This window comes from Chiloscyllium punctatum, chromosome 3, assembly GCF_047496795.1.
Source record: "Chiloscyllium punctatum isolate Juve2018m chromosome 3, sChiPun1.3, whole genome shotgun sequence".
Classification (NCBI taxonomy): Eukaryota; Metazoa; Chordata; class Chondrichthyes; order Orectolobiformes; family Hemiscylliidae; genus Chiloscyllium; species Chiloscyllium punctatum.
In genome coordinates this window covers 145,863,839-145,883,547 of record NC_092741.1, presented here as the reverse complement: position 1 = coordinate 145,883,547, position 19,709 = coordinate 145,863,839, and the positions used below count along the sequence as shown (strand labels likewise).

The window sequence follows — 19,709 nt, the reverse complement described above, 5'->3', positions numbered from 1 at the left end:
TCAACTCTGATCTCCAGCATCTGCAGACCTCACTGTCTCCTAGTTAGCATGGCAGAGGCTAATTTATCTCCTCTGCACTTTATCATTCTATGGAACTTTGGAAGAATGTGCTTAAGGTAGCATATTGTTTATACTTCACACAACCTTTATAAATTTGCATGTTAACTCCACCCCCATATTCTTGACCTATGCCACAAGCAGCCTGTCACTTTGGACAGACAGCATGAGAAAAGAACCTAGGTAATATCCCACTTCACCATTCTGTAGGTGCAAACCCAATATTTGATGAAGTTGCTGGAGGTGAAAGACCTCCATTTAGCTTCCCACACAGTAGCAGGTTAGTACACTCTTAGAATCAGTTACAAGATGGTGCAATCCCCATTGCGGCAAAATGCCAACATGCTTAAAACATAGACTGTTGAAGCACCCACAAAAATAAAGAGACCTAAGTGGCAACTTTTTCCCGCAGAGGGTGGTACGTGTATGGAATGAGCTGCCAGAGGATGTGGTGGAGGCTGGTAAAATTGCAACATTTAAGAGGTATTTGGATGGGTATATGAATAGGAAGGGTTTGGAGGGATATGGGCCGGGTGCTGGCAGGTGGGACTAGATTGGGTTGGGATATCTGGTCGGTATGGACGGGTTGGACTGAAGGGTCTGATTCCATGCTGTACATCTCTATGACTCTATGACTCTAAGTGAATTAGTTCACAATTAGACTTTGTTCTTGTAGGATTACTCAGTGCAGAAACTAAGCACCAGGAGGAAAATGTTAAAGATGCTATTTATAGATGGAACTTCCTTATTTTCTAAACCAGGTAAAAAGAAACAGAGTAAAACAAACATTGTTCAATGATTAAAACTATTGTTTTTCCATGATAATTGTACCTATTCCAGAAAGAATTCTTTCCACATTCCAATTGAAATCAAAATGTACATTAGCTCACTAAGATATCCATGTGAATGTACATTTGATTATGCAAATGAGATGGAGGAAATAAAAACAGAATAAAAATGAAAGAATATATCATTTGATTGTTACTTGAAAAAAAACAAGAAAATATTTCAATTTTATGACGATATATAAAAACTATATGTGCAATGATCTCAGTGGAAATTTTCTCAACACATGTCACGATTTAGGTACTGTATATAGGTGTTACTTACTTCACGCATACGATTCAAACAATTTTAAGCAGAAGCAAGAGTTTATGAGTATCACATGAATCGAAGTTAGTCCACAGCCTCAGGCTTTCTTGAAATGTGTTTTTTTCTCTTAGCTCAGTGCAGGGAGAACTAGCACACAGATAATCTTATCTATCAACCATACACTTGGAAATATTTCTTATAAGCTGTTCAATACAAAAGCCTTCTGTGCTTATATTCGTAGCTTGCAATTATTTCACTTAGCAACGGGCAATTTCCTGATATCATCATCTGGTGACAAAATGCTGTTTGCCATCTACCTAAGGCAGTCAAACTGCTGATCATTCAGAGGAAGCCATTCACTGTGAAAGTTGTTTTATTCTGCAGTTACATTAATGTATAACTCCAGGGACAGAGTTAGTGAGTTAAACACTTACCTCTCACATGGATTCAATCTAGCCTGAATTCTCTTGGAATGAAATTCTCCTCTGAATAACTCAAAAACCGAAAATGCTGGTCAGGCAGCATCTGTGGAGAGAGAAATGGAATTAACGTGTCAGGTGGATGAACTGATCAAATGGGTAGATCAATGGCAGATTGAATTCAACCCTGAAGTGAGACATGATGCACTTTGGAAGAAGTAACAAGACGAGGGAGTACTTAATAAATGGCAAGACATGAAGAAATTCAGAAGAACAGAAGGATCTTGGGTATTTGCCCGCAGATCCCTGAAGGCAGCAGGGCAAGTTAGGAGAGAGGTTAGGGAAACATACAGTACATTTTTGTTTATCAGTCAAGGCATAGATGATAAGATCATAGATTATAAGGTTATGTTGGAGCTATACAGAACTTTGATTAGGCTGGAGTACTGTGTGCAGCTTTGGTCACAGGATATGATTGCATTGGAGGGGATACAAGGAGTTTCACCAGGATGTTGCCTGAGATGAAGCATCATAGCTACAAAGAGAGTCTAGGTAATCCCAGGATGTTTTATGTGGAGGAAAGAAGATCATGGTAGAGATGTATTAAATGATGAGGGCCATGGACAGAATGATTAAAAAGCAGCCTTTCCCCTCAGCTAAAGGGTCACTAGCAAGGAGGCACACTCTCAAGGGAAAAAGCAGGAAATGGCAACCTTTTTTTCACTCAGAGGGTGGTAAGGGTCTGGAATGCATTGCTTGAGAGGTGTTGGGGTGGGTAACCTTTAAAAAGTACTTGGATGAGCACTTGAAGTGTTGTGACATTCAAAGCAATTTGTCAAGTGCTAGATAGTGGGTTAGTGTAAATTCTGTGTATTTTTGATGGTATAGACTCAATGGGCCAAAGAGTTGTTTAACCACTGCAACCCTGAAGTAAACTGCAACATTCCAGTTGCTCATCATGTTTTGAATCCCTCCATTATGCCACTACATTCCAAAACAATCTAGCACATTGAGGAAAGGAAATATTCCTCCATTCACCAGGACCACAACCATGTTCCTAAGCATTAGTTAAAAGTTATGAAAGTCCTTCAGACTCTCACATTTAACCTTCAATCACGCAAATTCAAATCTAATCAAGCTTGGAAAGGTTAAGGGAGCTCACTAGAAGTCACAAATGAATTGTTTGTGGAGCACCCAACACAGAAGAGCCCTGGATTCAATGTTCTGCCAAGCACATGGACAACTCTGAACCATGTAGGCATAAACCATGGCAGATGCAGACACCTGATGCAAAGCAGCTATGTTTTTAAAAACTTGTCTGAGACTGCAATCACCCAAATCAGACGGTGGAATACATAGACCTGGATTTTCACCAGGATGAGTCTCCGAGTCATGGGAAAAATGGCAGAAGAACCTACAAATTGCAAGTCCCACCCACAAACACTGCACTTTCCATTTTTGCAGGGGCAGGAACAGAGGTGAATCTGGAGTTGAGCATGTGCAAGTCCATCGTAGTAGCTGGTCACTTAAATTAGCAGCTACATATGCTCGTACAACCTTACAGTGTGAACCGTGGAGTGTGTGTAGTAGACTGAGTAAAAGTAACTCTGGATTACCTGCACTTCTCTGGATAGCATGGAAAGGCGAGGTACTCCTCTGGATTTAGTCCTGGACATATGTTTGGGCAATCAAGTGCCATCTGAAATCATTAAAATTAGACGTAATTGTGATATTAATGTGAAAAACACATTGCTGTAAAGTTCATGAAAACTATCAAGAAATCTGTCAGAATAAACCATCAAAACTGTCAAAGAACCTGGTAAAGGCATCTCTCAAGAGTACCAAAGAATTCCTCAAAAGGGACCTGTCAAGAACAGCTGTCAAATGTTAAGACAATCCATCAAGTTACCAACAAAATGTAAAGTTCTGTTCTTTAAAGCTTTGAAAATATGGAATGGTTAAAAAGAATAGTGTTTGTTATTTCTGTCTATAGATTTCTATTACTGAATTGGTGCTCCATGACTGATTTTCCCACCATTTATTTTTCACATCATGGAACTTTCCATTTCACAGTTTGATTGACAACTACATGTGCTTATAGAATTTGACGTGGGACAATGAATTCCAACGTTAGCTGTTACAAAGATTGCACTCTTTTACAGCTTTATTTAATTCAGGGTACTGTATGTAAAAATATTGAATAGGTTTTTGTGAATGAGCTTATGAAAGAAAAGAGTGACGTCTGTAATACAAACCAATTTATTACATCTAATCTCCATGCTTCCTGAGGTCTGGCCATTGTAAACAGCAGATGGATTAACACAGGTTAGTACATAAGGGAAGACAATGGGAGGCATAAATTGGTATAAATTGACGTGAAACTATAAAGTGCCATTGGGATTTCTGGAGAGGAACAGGTTAGTATGGAGGGTAAGAAGGCCCATTGGCAATAAATGGATTGGGGGCTATGAGCACACCAGAGTACATGGCTGGGGACATACCTTTACATTTGGAGGACGGGCCATGGAAGATAGAATTGGGACATAAGGTGAAATGGAATGGCATGGAAGGTGTGTTTGGTGATGAGAGGATTAAGGACTGGAGGGATATTTCATTTGCCTGACTGGCTCCACACCTAACAGTCTCTTCAGTTCTTCTACAGTTAGTTGTTCCAACAACCACTCATCACACCCTCTCTCCCATTGCTGCAACTCCTAGTTCAACAATCCAATATATGGGCAGCCATTTTCCCCTTTCCTGTCTCAGAATATGCTTCACAAACATGAAGCAAGCACCGCAATCATTCACAGCCATAAACTAAAACAGAAATCGCTTGGAAAAGTCTCAGGACTGACCGCATTTGTGGAGAGAATTCAGAATTAACGTTTCGGGTCCAGTGACTCTTCTTCAGAACCGAATGATCATTCACTCTTCTACTCCTGACAGACACATCTGTCTTAATCACCTGAATGTGAAATTAGCCGCAAGAGAGATGGTGTGATTCAAGTTTATTTTAAATATTCATCAAAAGTACATAAGAGAATGACAAGTGACATTGCACCATGTAGCTATAAAGATAAATTTATACTTAGATTGAACACAGTTTAACTTATATTTATCAAAGACTGCTCGGATATATCTGGGGGAGGGGGGTGGGCATGAAGGCAGCATTTGGCTGAGGGTACATCAAGGAGACCAAACAAAACTGAAGGTAAGTGGGAGTGGGGAAAACTCGTCCCTGGTTGACTCATCCTCAGATTTTATTGTCACGTCTGCTCAAGTACAGAAGTAAGGAGCACAATGAAAAGTGGGTACAATGGAAAAGAAAAAGGAGGATGGTGTGATTCTTGAAAGATAATCAGCCCAGCTTCAGGACATAGCTGCCGGAGTTCCTCGGGGTATTGTCTAATGCCCAATCATCTTCAGCCACTTCAATGACCTTCCCTCGACCATACAAAGTCAAATGTGAAGATGCTCATTGATGATTTCACAATGTACAGCACTATTCAAACACATCAGGTAGAGAAGTAATCTGAATCCCTATGCAGTTGTACCCAGACAACATTCAGGCTTGGGGTTTTAACTGATGATAAGTAACATTACCTGACATTTTTTCACACAGAGGGTGGTGCGTGTATGGAAGGAGCTGTCAGAGGAAGTAGTGGAGACTGGGACAATTACAACATTTAACAGGCATCTGGATGGATATATGAATAGGAAGGGTTTAGAGGGATATGGGCCAAGTGCTGGCAAATGGGACTAGATTACTTCAGGATACCTGGACAACATGGAGAAGTTGGACCGAATGGTCTGTTTCTGTGCTATATGAATCATGTGGCACAAATGGCCATCTCAAATGAGAAAGAATCCAATTATTGCCTCTTGACATTAAATTGAACTACCATCACTAAATCCCAGAATAACAGCATCCTGAGGACTACCACTGACCAAAAGCTGCATGGGAACAGCCATATGTTTAGGGCAACACAGTGGCTCGGTGGTTAGCACTCAGCACCAGGGAGGAGAAAGTGAGGACTGTAGATGCTGGAGATCAGAGCTGAAAATGTGTTGCTGGAAAAGTGCAGCAGGTCAGGCAGCATCCAAGGAGCAGGAGAATTGATGTTTCGGGCATAAGCCCTTCTTCAGGAATGAGGAAAGTGTGTCCAGCAGGCTAAGATAAAAGGTAGGGAGGAGGGACTTGGGGGAGGGGGCGTTGGAAATGCGATAGGTGGAAGGAGGTCAAGGTGAGGGTGATAGGCCGGAGTGGGGTGGGGGCGGAGAGGTCAGGAAGAAGATTGAAGGTTAGGAAGGCGGTGCTGAGTTCGCGGGATTTGACTGAGACAAGGTGGGGGAGGGGAAATGAGGAAACTGGAGAAATCTGAGTTCATCCCTTGTGGTTGGAGGGTTCCTAGGCGGAAGATGAGGCGCTCTTCCTCCAACCGTCATGTTGCTATGGTCTAGCGATGGAGGAGTCCAAGGACCTGCATGTCCAACCAACCCAACCACCCCGTAGCTCAACACTTCAACTCCCCCTCCCACTCCACCAAGGACATGCAGTAATAGGAATGGGCCTGGGTGGGATACTTTTCAGAGGGTCAGTGTGGACTTGTTGGGCCAAATGGCCTGTTTCCAAACTGTAGGGATTCTATGTTATATACTGTTGCTACAAGTGCAGACTGAAAATTTTGAGTCAAGTATCTCTCCTCCTGATTCCACTATTTACAAGGCACAAATCAGAAATATTATGGAATACTCTCCACGCCACCTAAGGGGCAACATTTTCACGCAGAGGGTGGTACGGGTATGGAACGTGCTTCCAGAGGATGTGGTGGATGCTGGTACAATTGCAACATTTAAAAGTCATCTGGATGGGTATATGAATAGGAAGGGTTTGGAGGGATATGGGCCGGGTTCTGGCAGGTGGGGCTAGATTGGGTTGGGATATCTGGTCAGCATGGACGAGTTGCACCGAAGGGTCTGTTTCCGTGCTGTACATCTCTATGACTCTATATGGTCTCACCAGCACTTTAGTCAACTATAGTCAGCCTTCCCTACTTTTATAGTCCAAACTTCCTTGAAATAAGAAGCAGTATGAACCTTCCTGATCACCTGTTGCACCTGTGTGTGAGTTTTCTATGTTTCATGCACAAGTATTCTTTTTTTAAAAACATAGATATGCACAACCTTTTCAATATGTATATTCAACAACCAGTACCCTGTTAAATAGTAATGAATGTTAAGCTCAATTATTCTTCAATGTCACTGGATTCCCTTGGGTCTTCTGTTTCTTTCTGGACTCACACAAACTGTACCCATTTCCCCTTTTATAATTTATTGTTTTATGTCTTTTCTGATAAATTACAATTTTATTTCTTATTTTACAATTTTAATATGGGAAAAGCCATTTATGCCAATAAACAATAATGTGATTTTTATCACCGATTATTATGTAATTATTCCAAATGATCTCCACTCTTCCTATTTATGCTCCCCTGTAAACTTGTGTGAAATCTGACAGTAAGCTAATTAGCTATTTAACTGTGAAGGAAGAGTTAAGCTTCAATTTCTCCCCACCTGATTTCTATTCACTTGATTTGCCAGGAGGGGATGTGAGGTGGAGTAACTTTAGCCAATACACATCTGATTAAGCCAGAGTTTTGAGATTATATAGATCACCCCATCCTTGAGGCCGTACATAGCTGAGAACACAGAGCAGACAGGAATAGAAAATGGAACTGCTTCATTTGGATGATTCAGACATAATTTTACCGAACTATTGGAGGAGCCCTTAGCTGTAAAGCTATCTTTTTTTTAAGGAAGAGAAAGCCTTTTCAATGCATGTAGTGACTTGAAAGCCTTTGCAGACAGCCAACTGATCCATTCCTCATTTTGTAGAACCATGCACATTCCTGACATCAGATGAAGGTTAAGTTGAAAGCATCACTGCAGGGCATTGCGTGTGGTGAGGTGCAGAGCAGGCCTCATTAGAGTATGGACAGACTCCTGCGAAGCTCTTTAATGTGGTACAGTCACATTCTTCCAAGCCTCTTGAAGGAAAAGCAAATAAAGTGGAACATTTATTACTGTTTTATAACTGGTTTCTTTTTTTCTACTGGAACATTTAGTGCTTGTTAGGGTGAAAGCTTAGGGATTTCCTTCGCCATGGGAACGGCTGCAATTAAAAGGGAAATGGGGCAAAGCAGCTACTTGGAAACCAACCAAGGTTATGACCTTTACAGCAGGAGGGTGTATATAAAGAAAGGTCTGTAACTTGACAAGATCTTCCACCTGGGAAGACTGTGACAAAGCTCTTCGTGCCAGGCATCTATCGAAAACATACTCGTTCTAATCGCTTTTAAAATTTGGAAACCTCGTGCCAATATTTGACACACTTCCACAACAATAAACAGGCAAAGACTAAATCTCTTGCATTTTGTAGCTCTTTATACTGTTTGAAGGTGCAACAATCAATGAATAAGGAAGAGTTTATATCAGTACATCAACTAATGTGTGTTTTAATGGCCATTGAAATCACTCAGGCCCAGTTACACCAGTATTGCTTCCTGAAGTCTGGTGACCTCTCCACAAACGATCCTCGTTCGTTCACGTAGTCTTCAGTGTTGGCTGAACACAACGCCTGAGGCAAAAAAAAAGGCCAGTGCAGTTCTTTTAAGGTGCTTGGATTCCAGCTGCAGATTGGCAGGATAATATCTATGGAGGAAGTGAGGACTGCAGATGCTGGAGATCAGAGTCAAAAAGTGTAGCGTTGGAAAAGCACAATAGCTCAGGCAACATCCAAGGAGCAGGAGAGTTGATGTTTCGGGCATAAGCTCTTCATCAGGATAGTACATAAGCAATGAATAATGTTGCCAGACTGAAGGACTGGTTCTGTACTGTGTGCGTATTACAGGGTATTAGTATTTATCTGGAGGATCTTGCAGAGTCACTCAAATTTGTGAAAGAGGCATTTGGTAGGAGGTAGAAAGGAAGAAAACTAAATATCTGAAACTAATGTGACCAATCTACAGTTGCAGTTGGATGAGATGCCAAGAAGATGAGAAAGGTACTGTGGAAACAATGTGCCCAGTCATTGGGGAGAATCAAATCATAGACTTTAACAGGTTCTGAGTATTCTGTTAAATCAAACCATTTTCTTCAATTTTATTATATGATTCTTTATTATTGAGTTCCACAATTCAAGATAAGGACTCAAAATAATTATACCAATTTTGATTGTATATTCCATGTACATTGACACTGAACTACAACATATTGAAGAACAATGCAGACTTCAGTTCACAGAGTCAAGAGATGAATTAATGTTCATCTCAATCCCTCCTTCTTCAATTATTTTTCAGCCTTGAACAGAAGTCAAAATTGTGTCATAAACTCTCAAGGTATGAATGAGTAATTTATCCATTCCTTCATTTTCTCATATTTGACAAAGCACACCTGTTCAGCAGAACCGAAAACTGTTTGAACTTATCAGAGGATGAACCCACTGAGATATATGAGTAGCATGAACTCACATTCCCTAATCTGGCTATTGAGAAAGAGGAACGAGGTAGAAATATAACTTGATTCTCAAAGTTCTCGGCAATGCTGGGCCCTATGTCAGCGAGGTCCATCTTTTCATTGGGATCAGGAGAATTCCGGTATCTCCTGTCGATCCTGCTCAGTCTTTCATTTTCCATGCCATCTTGTGTTTGCAAGAAAAGGGCAGAATGTCAGGAAGAGTAATGCACTGTACTTGAGTAATGAGCCTAACACAGCTGAAGAGAGGGGGCTATGGTCTAAGTAGTAGGATTGGGTGTGAGGTGGCAGCATTTGGATATGTGTAAAAGTGAGATAGTATTTCTGAAAGTTAGACATGAATCCTGAGTGCCAGAAACTGGAGCTGATCTGGTGAATGTTGTGTTGTGGAGCATTGAGAGCTCAGTGGGTTGGTAGGAGGTTGATATCATATGAATTAAGTATGGTCTCTGACCTTGAACATGAGATCAGTAGGTATCTTGTGGTGCAATTGGTAGCTCCTTGGCTTCAGACCTCCAGGAATTGATCTATTGATCATATGCCTCTTGAAGGTGCCCTCCACAATCCATGAACTTGGTATCCTTCTCTCTTCACCCGTGTTCTATTTGCCTTACGTATAATTATAGCACAGATGTTCAGCAGCGGTTTTCTGTGATTCAGAACAGCTTCTCAAAGAGGGGCACACGGCTTATAGAACATGCCGCCTGTGAATTCTGCACAATCTCCTGCTGAGAAGTCACATGGGCCGTAGGAAATGAGGAGGCAGCACTGCCCACTGCCTACCTCCCCGGCTCTGAGTGCAGGCAGCTCACAAATGGCCACAAATAAACAGCTTCTCACCATCTGGCAAAGTCAGGAATCATGGTGGAAATTGCACTACCACCAAGGAGTAGCTTCCTGACTCAAGTTTCTGGTCAAAGATGCTTATATGTCCCTGAATATAAAATTTGTCAAAAGGCTGTGCAATTGAACAACTTTATAGGAATCTTTCTAAAAAACAACTATGGCTGAGAGAAACAACTTGGTTCAGCTTTATTAATACAGAGAGAAATAGGGTTATCACACAAAACATCACATTTTAATCAGTCTAGTCCACTACCTGTTAGTAGCCTGGAATTCAACAACTGAGAAAAGACTTTTAAGAAATCAGTTACTAATTACATCAGTCTCTAAAATACATGTATACAGAAACTTTTAAATGGTGTCTATTGTGTCATCATCAAAAAGTGTGGCGCTGGAAAAGCACAGTAGTTCAGGCAGCATCTGAGGAGCAAGAGAGTAGACGTTTCATCAGGAATTCCTGATGAAGGGCTTATGCTTGAAACATCTATCCTGCTGTTCCTTGGATGCTGCCTGACCTGCTGTGCTTTTCCAGCGCCACACTTTACAACTCTCATCTCCAGCATCTGCAGTCCTCACTTTCTCCTATAACGCCATCATGCCAAAGACAAACAGTTTAAGGACTCCTCAAAGGCTCATAAAGGAATGCAATCCAGGGCAGGTAGGGATGGGCAATAAATGCTGACCCAGCCAGTAATACCTATATCCCATGAGTGAAGAAAAAAAAAATTAGAAGGATCATTGCATCATAGTGGGGATAGGGTTAGTTTGTGTCCATGGGCAGCTTCCAGAGTAGTTGGCAGAATATCATTAGGTACTGAACACATGGGCATTGGAAAGAAGTTTAGGAAAGATGACATGAGTTGGAATTTCTCTATGTCAAGAACAAAAAAATCCCATTTTCCAACCAAGTGTTGATTGACTAAAGGAGATCGTCGCTAGTGAGTGTGAGAGGTTCTATTTTCATACATGACCCTGTTTTAGCATCTTATTGGTTAATCTCACCTTATTAGTATATCTTTGGCATGATAACTGTAATGCCTTGTTACAATCCATTAGGTTTAATTGGAATCATACTAGCTTTCGGAACACCGCTCCTTCATTAGGTGACAACCACCTGGTGTTGTGTGATTTTTAACTTTGTACACCCCAGTCCAACACCGGCACCTCCAAATCCTGTAATACCTTGATCAATCTTCAATTGTGGGTCAACAACAAATTCAATCAAGTTAGTCAGGCATACTTTGTCTTCATGCTGACTTACTTTGATAACATGTCTTGCCAAACGAAAGTTTATTTTGACGTTATTAATGGATTCAAAACTTCTCCATGACCAATGTTAAGATGACTAGTCTTTTGTTTGGAATAAGCAGCAAAAAAGCAACAAAGATATCTACTATCTTGTTATTGCTTTTAAATTTAAGGAATTGATAAATAAACAAGTCAATGTGCTATTCCCCTATTGTGCTAAAATTAAGCAAATTCTACAATTTTTTAAAAATGATAACACTGAATCATTATAATATAGTGATATGAAGTAGTGAGAATACTTAAAAGGGTAATTGAAGAGAAAAGGGATTATTATAGCGAAGAAAGGAATGTAAAAGAAAAAGTTAGAATTGAGATTAAAAGAAACAAAACAGATTGAACTAGTTTGCAAAAGGGAAAAAGATACTCTCATACTATATAATCTTTTGCATGGGGACCACATAAAGGCAGCATGTCACTCCCAACTGTTAACTATTTGTGGTACTAGATCATTGCTTGTAGCTCTGACATCAGGCATCATATGAACTAATATTATTAGGTAGCCACTAAATGCAAACAATGGAATTTCAGAAATAAGCCATGTGTGAAATGCATCTGCCTTCCATATGTTGTCTTGGTTTTTGAATCCAAGGTCAAAATCTATCTTAGTCTTGGTTGCAACCCTCAACATTATTTCCAGCTTTTTAGCATTTTACTAATCTAATACTTCCAGTTTTGCTTTCAGTTATCACTCTCCTGAGCTCCTTGTCGCACTTCAGTTTCTGTCAAAAAAGTTCCAGCCTCCTTTATTGGCAGCTCCCCTTACATCCACCCCCAGTCCTGAAACCCCTGAAAAGTTACCTTCTCCACCTCTGATGCTGCCTGGCTTGCTGTGTTCTTCCAGTCTCCTGCCTGTCTACCTCATTTCAGTGCCTAACTGTTACCTCTTGTACCTGCAAACTCTTTCGCTCATCACTGTTCCCAATTCCTTCCCTCAGGACATTTACGAGCTCTATACCTCTCTCCTGGTCCAATTCAACCTCTGAGCATTATGCTAAGCTCTCCCTCTCTGACTCACACCCAGATTCTCCCCTCAGCGCCACACCTTAGCTCAACACTGCTGCACCCTTGTGCTTCATCAGGTTTCTACCTACAGGGTCGTTGCAGTTTTAGGAATTAGATCCTGCTGTAAAAAGGAATTTGTGTTCATTAAGTGAGGTCAGGAATCCATGCTCACAAATTAGGAATGAACTGCATGAACTGAAGGGGGAGGGAGGAAAGCCATACCGTGAAATAGGGAGAGAAACCGTCTTCCAGAGAGGAGAGACCGTTTTGCTAGTTTATACTAAATGTAAAGTTGGGCACCATCAACAGCAAAACTGAGGAATGAGGAGAAAACTGCCAGTTCAAATCAAGGAGAGAATTAAGGAATAAAAAGAACCATGTTGAGCTGTGGAATACAAGGATAAGAATGTCAGTTTGAACAGAAGGTTAGGAAGTTATAAACACTGCTTCTATGAAAAAGGGGCAGGAAGAAGTGTGTCTCTGTGTTATCATGACAAGCATATAGACAATTTAATTATGAGATTTGTCAGAAAGTACTAATTATGGTGATGATAGCTCATAATTTCTCTGCAAGAACTGAGTGCAAATACCCATGATTATTGCCACAGATTTCCGTTTCTTTATTAGTACAATTTTTCTTAGTGTCCGCAATTTAAATAGCCACCCGTGCTAGTATGGGACTGCATTAATCAGTGTGGTATTAAAACATGTACGTGAAACTGTATAACCGCAGAGGCAAAATGGTGCTTCAGTGACATAATTGTGATGCACTAGATATTTTTAAAGTTGGGTCCCCTCCCAGAGCTCACCAATTGAAACATGCCTGAACTGCAGGATCAAGGCTAGACCCAGGCCCTAACCCACTGCTGATTCTGATTGTTGTCTAACAACCCTCTCCCCCTCCTCCGACTAAAAATTGTTTCCATTGGTCTACAGTCTTGGCCCACTGCTATACAATTTCCTGCCTCCATTGAAGACCTGGCCACGAGTTTGAATCCCTCCCCCACTTACAGATACATGGATCATTTATTGATCTTTGTTCCAAGTTAAAGTCTTGGCTATTTTTTTCCAGGTTAAAAGGCAACAGATTAAGAATTTAGATTGAAGTATTATCTATTATCATTATGTTGAAAATTGATAGCAGGATGCTAGTTACATCCATTGACTTGTCTCTGCAGAATTATCATAACCTGTCAAATGGGGCAATGGCTCAATACTGCCAAGTTCGCACAGAAACACAGAATTATTGCAGCACAGAAGGAGACCATGTAGTCCTGTGCCAGTTCTCCAGATAAGCCTTTCACCCACTTACTGTTCTCCTATCTTCTCCCTCTAACTCTTCATACTGTTATTTTTCAAATAACCAACTAATTCCCAACTAATGCCTTGATTGAACCTGCCTCCACCACACATTTAAGCATGCATTCCAGACCCTAACCACTGGCTAAATGAACAAATGTTTCCTCATATCATTTTTGCTTTTTTTCACGAATTACTCTGAATCTGTGCCCTCTGGTTCTCAATCCTTTCATGAGTCAGAACATAATCTGCCTATTTACTCAGTCGAAAATCCTTGTGATTTTGAATAATTCAATCAGATCTCTTCTCAACTTTCTCTTTTCCAAGGAGGAACATGCTCAGCTTGTCCAAACCAACTTCATAACTGAAATTCCTTATCCCATTCTCATAAACCTCTTCTGCGCTCTCGCTAATGCCCACACATCCTTCCTAAAGTGTGGTGCCCAGAACTGGATGCAATACTCCAGCTTAGGCAGAACCACTGTTCTTTATAAGTTCAACATATTCTCCTTGCTCTCATGCATACTTTATTAACTGGCCTCTCAACCTATCCTACCAACTTATGCACATATACACCAGATGCTCTCTTCCTGTACCTCCTTTAGAGTTCTATTCTTCCTTTCATATTTTCTGATCAGATGTATCAATACAAATTCTCTGCACCTATCTTTTCGCTCCAACTTGTCTATGTCCTTTTGAAGTTCCATGTAATCATTCTCATGTTTTACTATCCAGGTTTTGCATCATCCACACATTTTGTCATTGTGCCATGTAGCTCAATGTCCAGATAATGAATAGGTGAGGAAAAAGCCAGGGTTCCAACACTCACCCCTACAGGATTCTACTACACACTTTTCCCCAAGCTTGAAAAACATTCATTATCTTGGTTTTTTTTTTATGATTCGGCCAAATTTGTAACCATATTGCTACTTGTCCCTTTTCCTGTTTGAGCTCTAACTTGCTCCCATGTCTATCCTGTGTCACTGGAACAGGTGCCTTTTAAAGTCCATGTACATTACATCAACAGCATGGTCCTCAACAAATAAACTCCAGTAAGTTAGTTAAACATGATTTTCATTTAGGAAATCAATGCCACTCTCCTTAATTATGCCACATGAGACTATTGACTATTTCCCCAAATACTGTTTCTGGGAGTGCTCCAAACATCAAAGATAAATTGACTGGACCATAGTTGTATGGCTCATCCTGACACCTTTATTTCTGAATGAAGGTTTGCAATCATTTGCAATGTTCAAGCTCCTTAGATTCATTCAAATCTAAGGAACACTGCAAAGGACTGTAATTTCTATTCTCACTCCTTCAGTGTCCTTGCATACATCTCAACCCATTGAGTACCTTGTCAACTTGAAATTTGGAAGTTTCTCCAATACCACCTCCTTGTCAACTTTAAATCCTTCCAGAGACTAAATAAACTGATCTTCCACCTTGGTAAAGAACAGATACAAAGCACTTTTTAAAATATATTGCAGCCATGCTTTCTGCCTCCATATGTGAACCCCCATTTGGTCCCTTACTGGATCCACTCCTCAATTACCACCATTTTACTATTTCTATGCAGGTAAGCTTTAGAATTTCCTTCTATGTTCACAACAAACTATTTTCATATGTCAGTCTTGCTGCTCATATTTATCTGTCACCACCCCTCTGAACCTTATATTCTTAGCCTGTTTCTCAAATGTATTTTCTACCTGATTTCTGTCATAAATGCATTTTTGTTTATGATGGATATCAAAAGGGTGAAGTGAGGGAAAGCTTTTTCACTCAGTAAATAGTTAGGGCATAGAATGCACTGCCTGGAAGTGTGATTTAGAATCATAGAATTCCTACTGCACAGAAAGAGGCCGTCAAGTCTGTACCAATCCTCTGTCGAGCGACTCACCCAGCCCCAGCCCCCACTACCCTATCCCTATAGCTCATGGCTAATCATCCAGTCTGCACATCTCTCGTCACTATGGATGACTTAGCATGGCCAATCCACCTAGCCTGCACATCTTTGGACATCCTTGGATTGAGGCATTCAAGAGGGCATTGGATAATTACTTGGACAGAAATTACATCTAAGCATATGGGGGAAATGCAGGAGGTCGGCAGTAGTTAATGATGCTCATTTAATGAGCTAGCTTGGGTATAATGAGCTGTATGGCCTCCTTTTGCACAATAATTCTTCTTGATCATATTCCTACTTGTAGTGTCATCCACAGAATTCTAGATTTGTTTGCTTTATCTTTTGCTTCCAAGGGAATATACCTTGACTGCTCCTGAACCATCTCTTCTTTGAACATGTGTTTGTCAGTTGCCATGGTGATATCTAATGAAACAGTATTGGAGACACAGCTTTAGAATCAACAGGTTTTTGTTCCACTGCCAGTAGATTCTTGTTGCCTTAGGTTGTTTTTAATGACATGGCCTTCAGATTTGTTAGTGATGTCTTAAACTCGCTATGTTTATGATTAAAGGAAACATCCATAGCTTAAGGAGAGATTTTCATTTTATTTTGTTTTGAGTTTTGAGCAGAAATATGAAATGCTTGGTTGAAGATGACTGTACAGGCTACTACTCGTGAGAAGGAAAGGATAAAGTGAACCAAAATTATTTTAGAGGAAAGAATTAGTATAAGTCCCAGACCAGAATTATTTGGATAAGGCCAAAGGAATTTACTTAAAGTTGAGTATATTTAAGCTCGCGTATCTAACAGCTCCAGGAAAATTCTAACTGCTGCTTCAATCTTTAAAGTGTTAAAGACGGGTTTGAGACTCTGGTGTGTGTACAGACTGAAATGTGTGTCCACAATGCACCCTTCCAAGACTTATTTAGAGAATTAGGTGTTGAATATATTACATCTATTCTCTACTCCCCTCAGCTGAATGGCCTTACAAAACACACTGTACACAGCAAATTCCATAATCATTACATGAAATGACTTGATAGTTTCAGATAGTTATGTTAAATCTATGTGCTACTCCTCTAGGCAAAGGTTCACAGTTACTGGTAGTTTTACATGTTTGGAAAAAACATTCACACAGTTCTTTCCTTCCACACTCTCCCCATCCAATCACATGTGCAGGAAGTACTTTTGGAAAGAAGGGAGAAATTTGTCAAGGCAATGATAGGTTTCCCAATCTGAACCACAGTGCAAGTTTGAGATTTTTCCACAAACACAGGAACATTTTAAAGATACTACATCCTTGTGTCCAGCCCAGGACCTATGATGTAGTAATATGCAATGGTCAAGTCCTGCAAAGGAATAGAAAATATCGGAACTGTAGGTCATCCAGTGCCTGTCACATAGGATAACAACTTGGCTACTAAAGATATCGTGGAAAAGGTGAGGACTGCAGATGCTGGAGATTCAGCGTCGATAAAGTGTGGTGCTGGAAAAAGCACACCAGGTCAGGCAGCATCTGAGGAGCAGAAGAATTGACATAAGCCCTTCCATACAACAAACACACATCTACAACAAATGATACACATCCAGGTATAATGAGAAATAAGACATTGCAGAATGGTGCTACACGGTCAATCCATGATAATTGTATGGGATCAGATCTGGATGTGTCTTATCTCCAGCAAGATATTATTTGAATACATTGAGATAATGAGCTGTATGCATCCTTGTGCGTTTTATCCAAAAAGGGTTTCCATTCTTTCAATTAAAAAGGCGGAATATTGCATTTTGGCATAGATACCAGACCATACAGGCCTGTACCTTCAAGATAGGTACATCACATTACAACATGGCATTCTGGCATAAAGAGAGCCATTTCACGTTCAGTCACTGTCTATGTGTAGTCAGTCAGATATGTCTGTCAAAAACAGACGATACTGGCGGTTAAAATATACTCTACCTCACCTTGATCCAACCCTGCCAGACCCAACACCCACCCCCACATTGATCTGCCCCGCCAGACCCAACACCCACTCCCATTCCAATCCAACCCTGACAGACCCAACACCTGCCCCCACATTGATATGCCCCGCCAGACCCAACACCCACTCCCATTCCAATCCAACCCTGACAGACCCAACACCTGCCCCCACATTGATCTGCCCCTGCCAGACCCAATACTCACCCCACCTCGGTCTGACCCCGCCAGACCCAACACCCGTCCCCACATCGATCTACCCCTGCCAGACCCAACACCCGCCCCCCACATCGATTTGCCCTTGCCAGATCCAACACCCACCCTACCTTGATCTGACCCTGACAGATCCATCACCCACTCCCACCCCAATCCAACCCTGACAGACCCAACACCCACCCCACCTCCGTCTGATCCTCAAATACCCAACACCCACCCCACCTTGATCTGACCCTGAAAGACCCAACACCCATTCCCATCTTAATCTGACCCTGACAGACCCAACACACGCCCCACCTCGATCTGACCCTCGAAGAATCAACACCCACCCGACCTTGATCTGACCCTGAAAGACCCAACACCCACACCCACATCGATCCAACCCTGACAGACCCAACACCCACCCCCATCTCGGTCTGACCCTGAAAGACCCAACACCCATCCCACCTTGATCTGACCCTGACAGACCCAACACCCACTCTTACCCCGATCCAACCCTGACAGACCCAAAACCCACCCCACCTCGGTCTGACCCTGAAAGACCCAACACACACCTCCACCTCGGTCTGACCCTGAAAGACCCAACTCCCATCCCACCTTGATCTGACCCTGACAGACCCAACACCCACTCTTACCCCGATCCAACCCTGACAGACCCAAAACCCACCCCACCTCGGTCTGACCCTGAAAGACCCAACACCTATCCCTATCTTGATCTGACCCTGACAGATCCAACACCCACCCCACTCCAATCCAACCCTGACAGGCCTAAAACCCACCCCACCTTGTTCTGGCCCTGAAAGACCCAACACCCACCCCCTTCGGTCTGACCCTGAAAGACCCAACACCCACCCCTATCTTGATCAGATCTTGACAGACCCAACACCCACCCCCACCTCGATCCAACCCTGACAGGCCTAAAACCCACCCCACCTTGTTCTGGCCCTGAAAGACCCAACACCCACCCCCTTCGGTCTGACCCTGAAAGACCCAACACCCACCCACATCTCGGTCTGACCCTGAAAGATCCAACACCCACCCCTATCTTGATCAGATCTTGACAGACCCAACACCCACCCCCACCTCGATCCAACCCGGCAGACACACACCTGACCCCTGTTTCTGGTTTAATATATGTTAGTCCATGTAACATATAACACCAGGTTACAGTCCAACAGGTTTATTTGGAAGTACTAGCTTTCGGAGCGCTGCTCCTTCATCAGGTAACTAGTGGAGCAGGATCATAAGACACAGAATTTATAGCAAAGGATCATAGTGTCATGCAACTGATACATATATTGATATAATAAACAGATTGATCAAGACTTTTGATCCAGTCCTGCAGAGTTCTCTGCACACTCTCCTGCCTAGGGGACTTCTACTCCCTTCCGAAACAATGTATTGTTTTGTTTGCATGCCACTATGATCTTTTGCCATATGAGTCTGCCCCACTAGTTACCTGATGAAGAAGCAGCGCTCCGAAAGTACTTCCAAATAAACTTGTTGGACTATAAACTGGTGTTGTGTGATTTTTAACTTTGTCCACCCCAGTCCAACACCGGCACCTCCACGTCATGTAACATATAGAAAAAATAGTGGTCTCTGCTGGGAAATGTATCTTTAAATTTATTTACAACATTATTTACCAGGCTACAGTATCACAAGCATACACACAGTCTGGGTGACATTACTGTAGGTTACACCCACATAGAGGAAAACATATCATACTGGGCTCAGAATGTTAACTCTATTTACACTCCACAAATGCTACCAGACCTGCTGAGTTTCTGCAGAAATCTCTCTTTTTGTTTGAGATTTCCAGAATCTGTTTTTTTAATATATTAATAAAGATGTACTAACTGATATATCTCACAAATACTTAACACACTTTTACTCATTTCAAGAAACCTTACTGAAAGCATCTTCTTTGCTACACCCAAAGAAATTCGCTCCTGTACAGTTTACATTTTACTCAGGCATGACGGTCCTAACTGCAATAATGAAAAAAATGATGCCAGTAAAAAGAATTGTTTTTATGATTAGATTACTTACAGTG

The 19,709-nt window shown here is 41.5% G+C and overlaps 1 long non-coding RNA gene across 2 annotated transcripts in view; it reads right to left on the bottom strand.

Moving 5' to 3' along the window:
- Positions 1-1,589: 1,589 nt before the first annotated feature.
- Positions 1,590-19,709, bottom strand: part of LOC140466230 (uncharacterized) — a 45,970-nt gene continuing 27,850 nt past the window's right edge. The window contains exons 1-3 of one of the 2 annotated variants that reach the window (XR_011955204.1): positions 4,424-4,519; positions 3,185-3,267; positions 1,590-1,674 (exon numbers count right to left, since the gene is read on the bottom strand). This is a non-coding gene — a long non-coding RNA (uncharacterized lncRNA). Of the gene's footprint in view, positions 1,675-3,184; positions 3,268-4,423; positions 4,520-19,709 lie in introns of those variants that run through there. The other variant, XR_011955205.1, reaches the window with a different exon arrangement.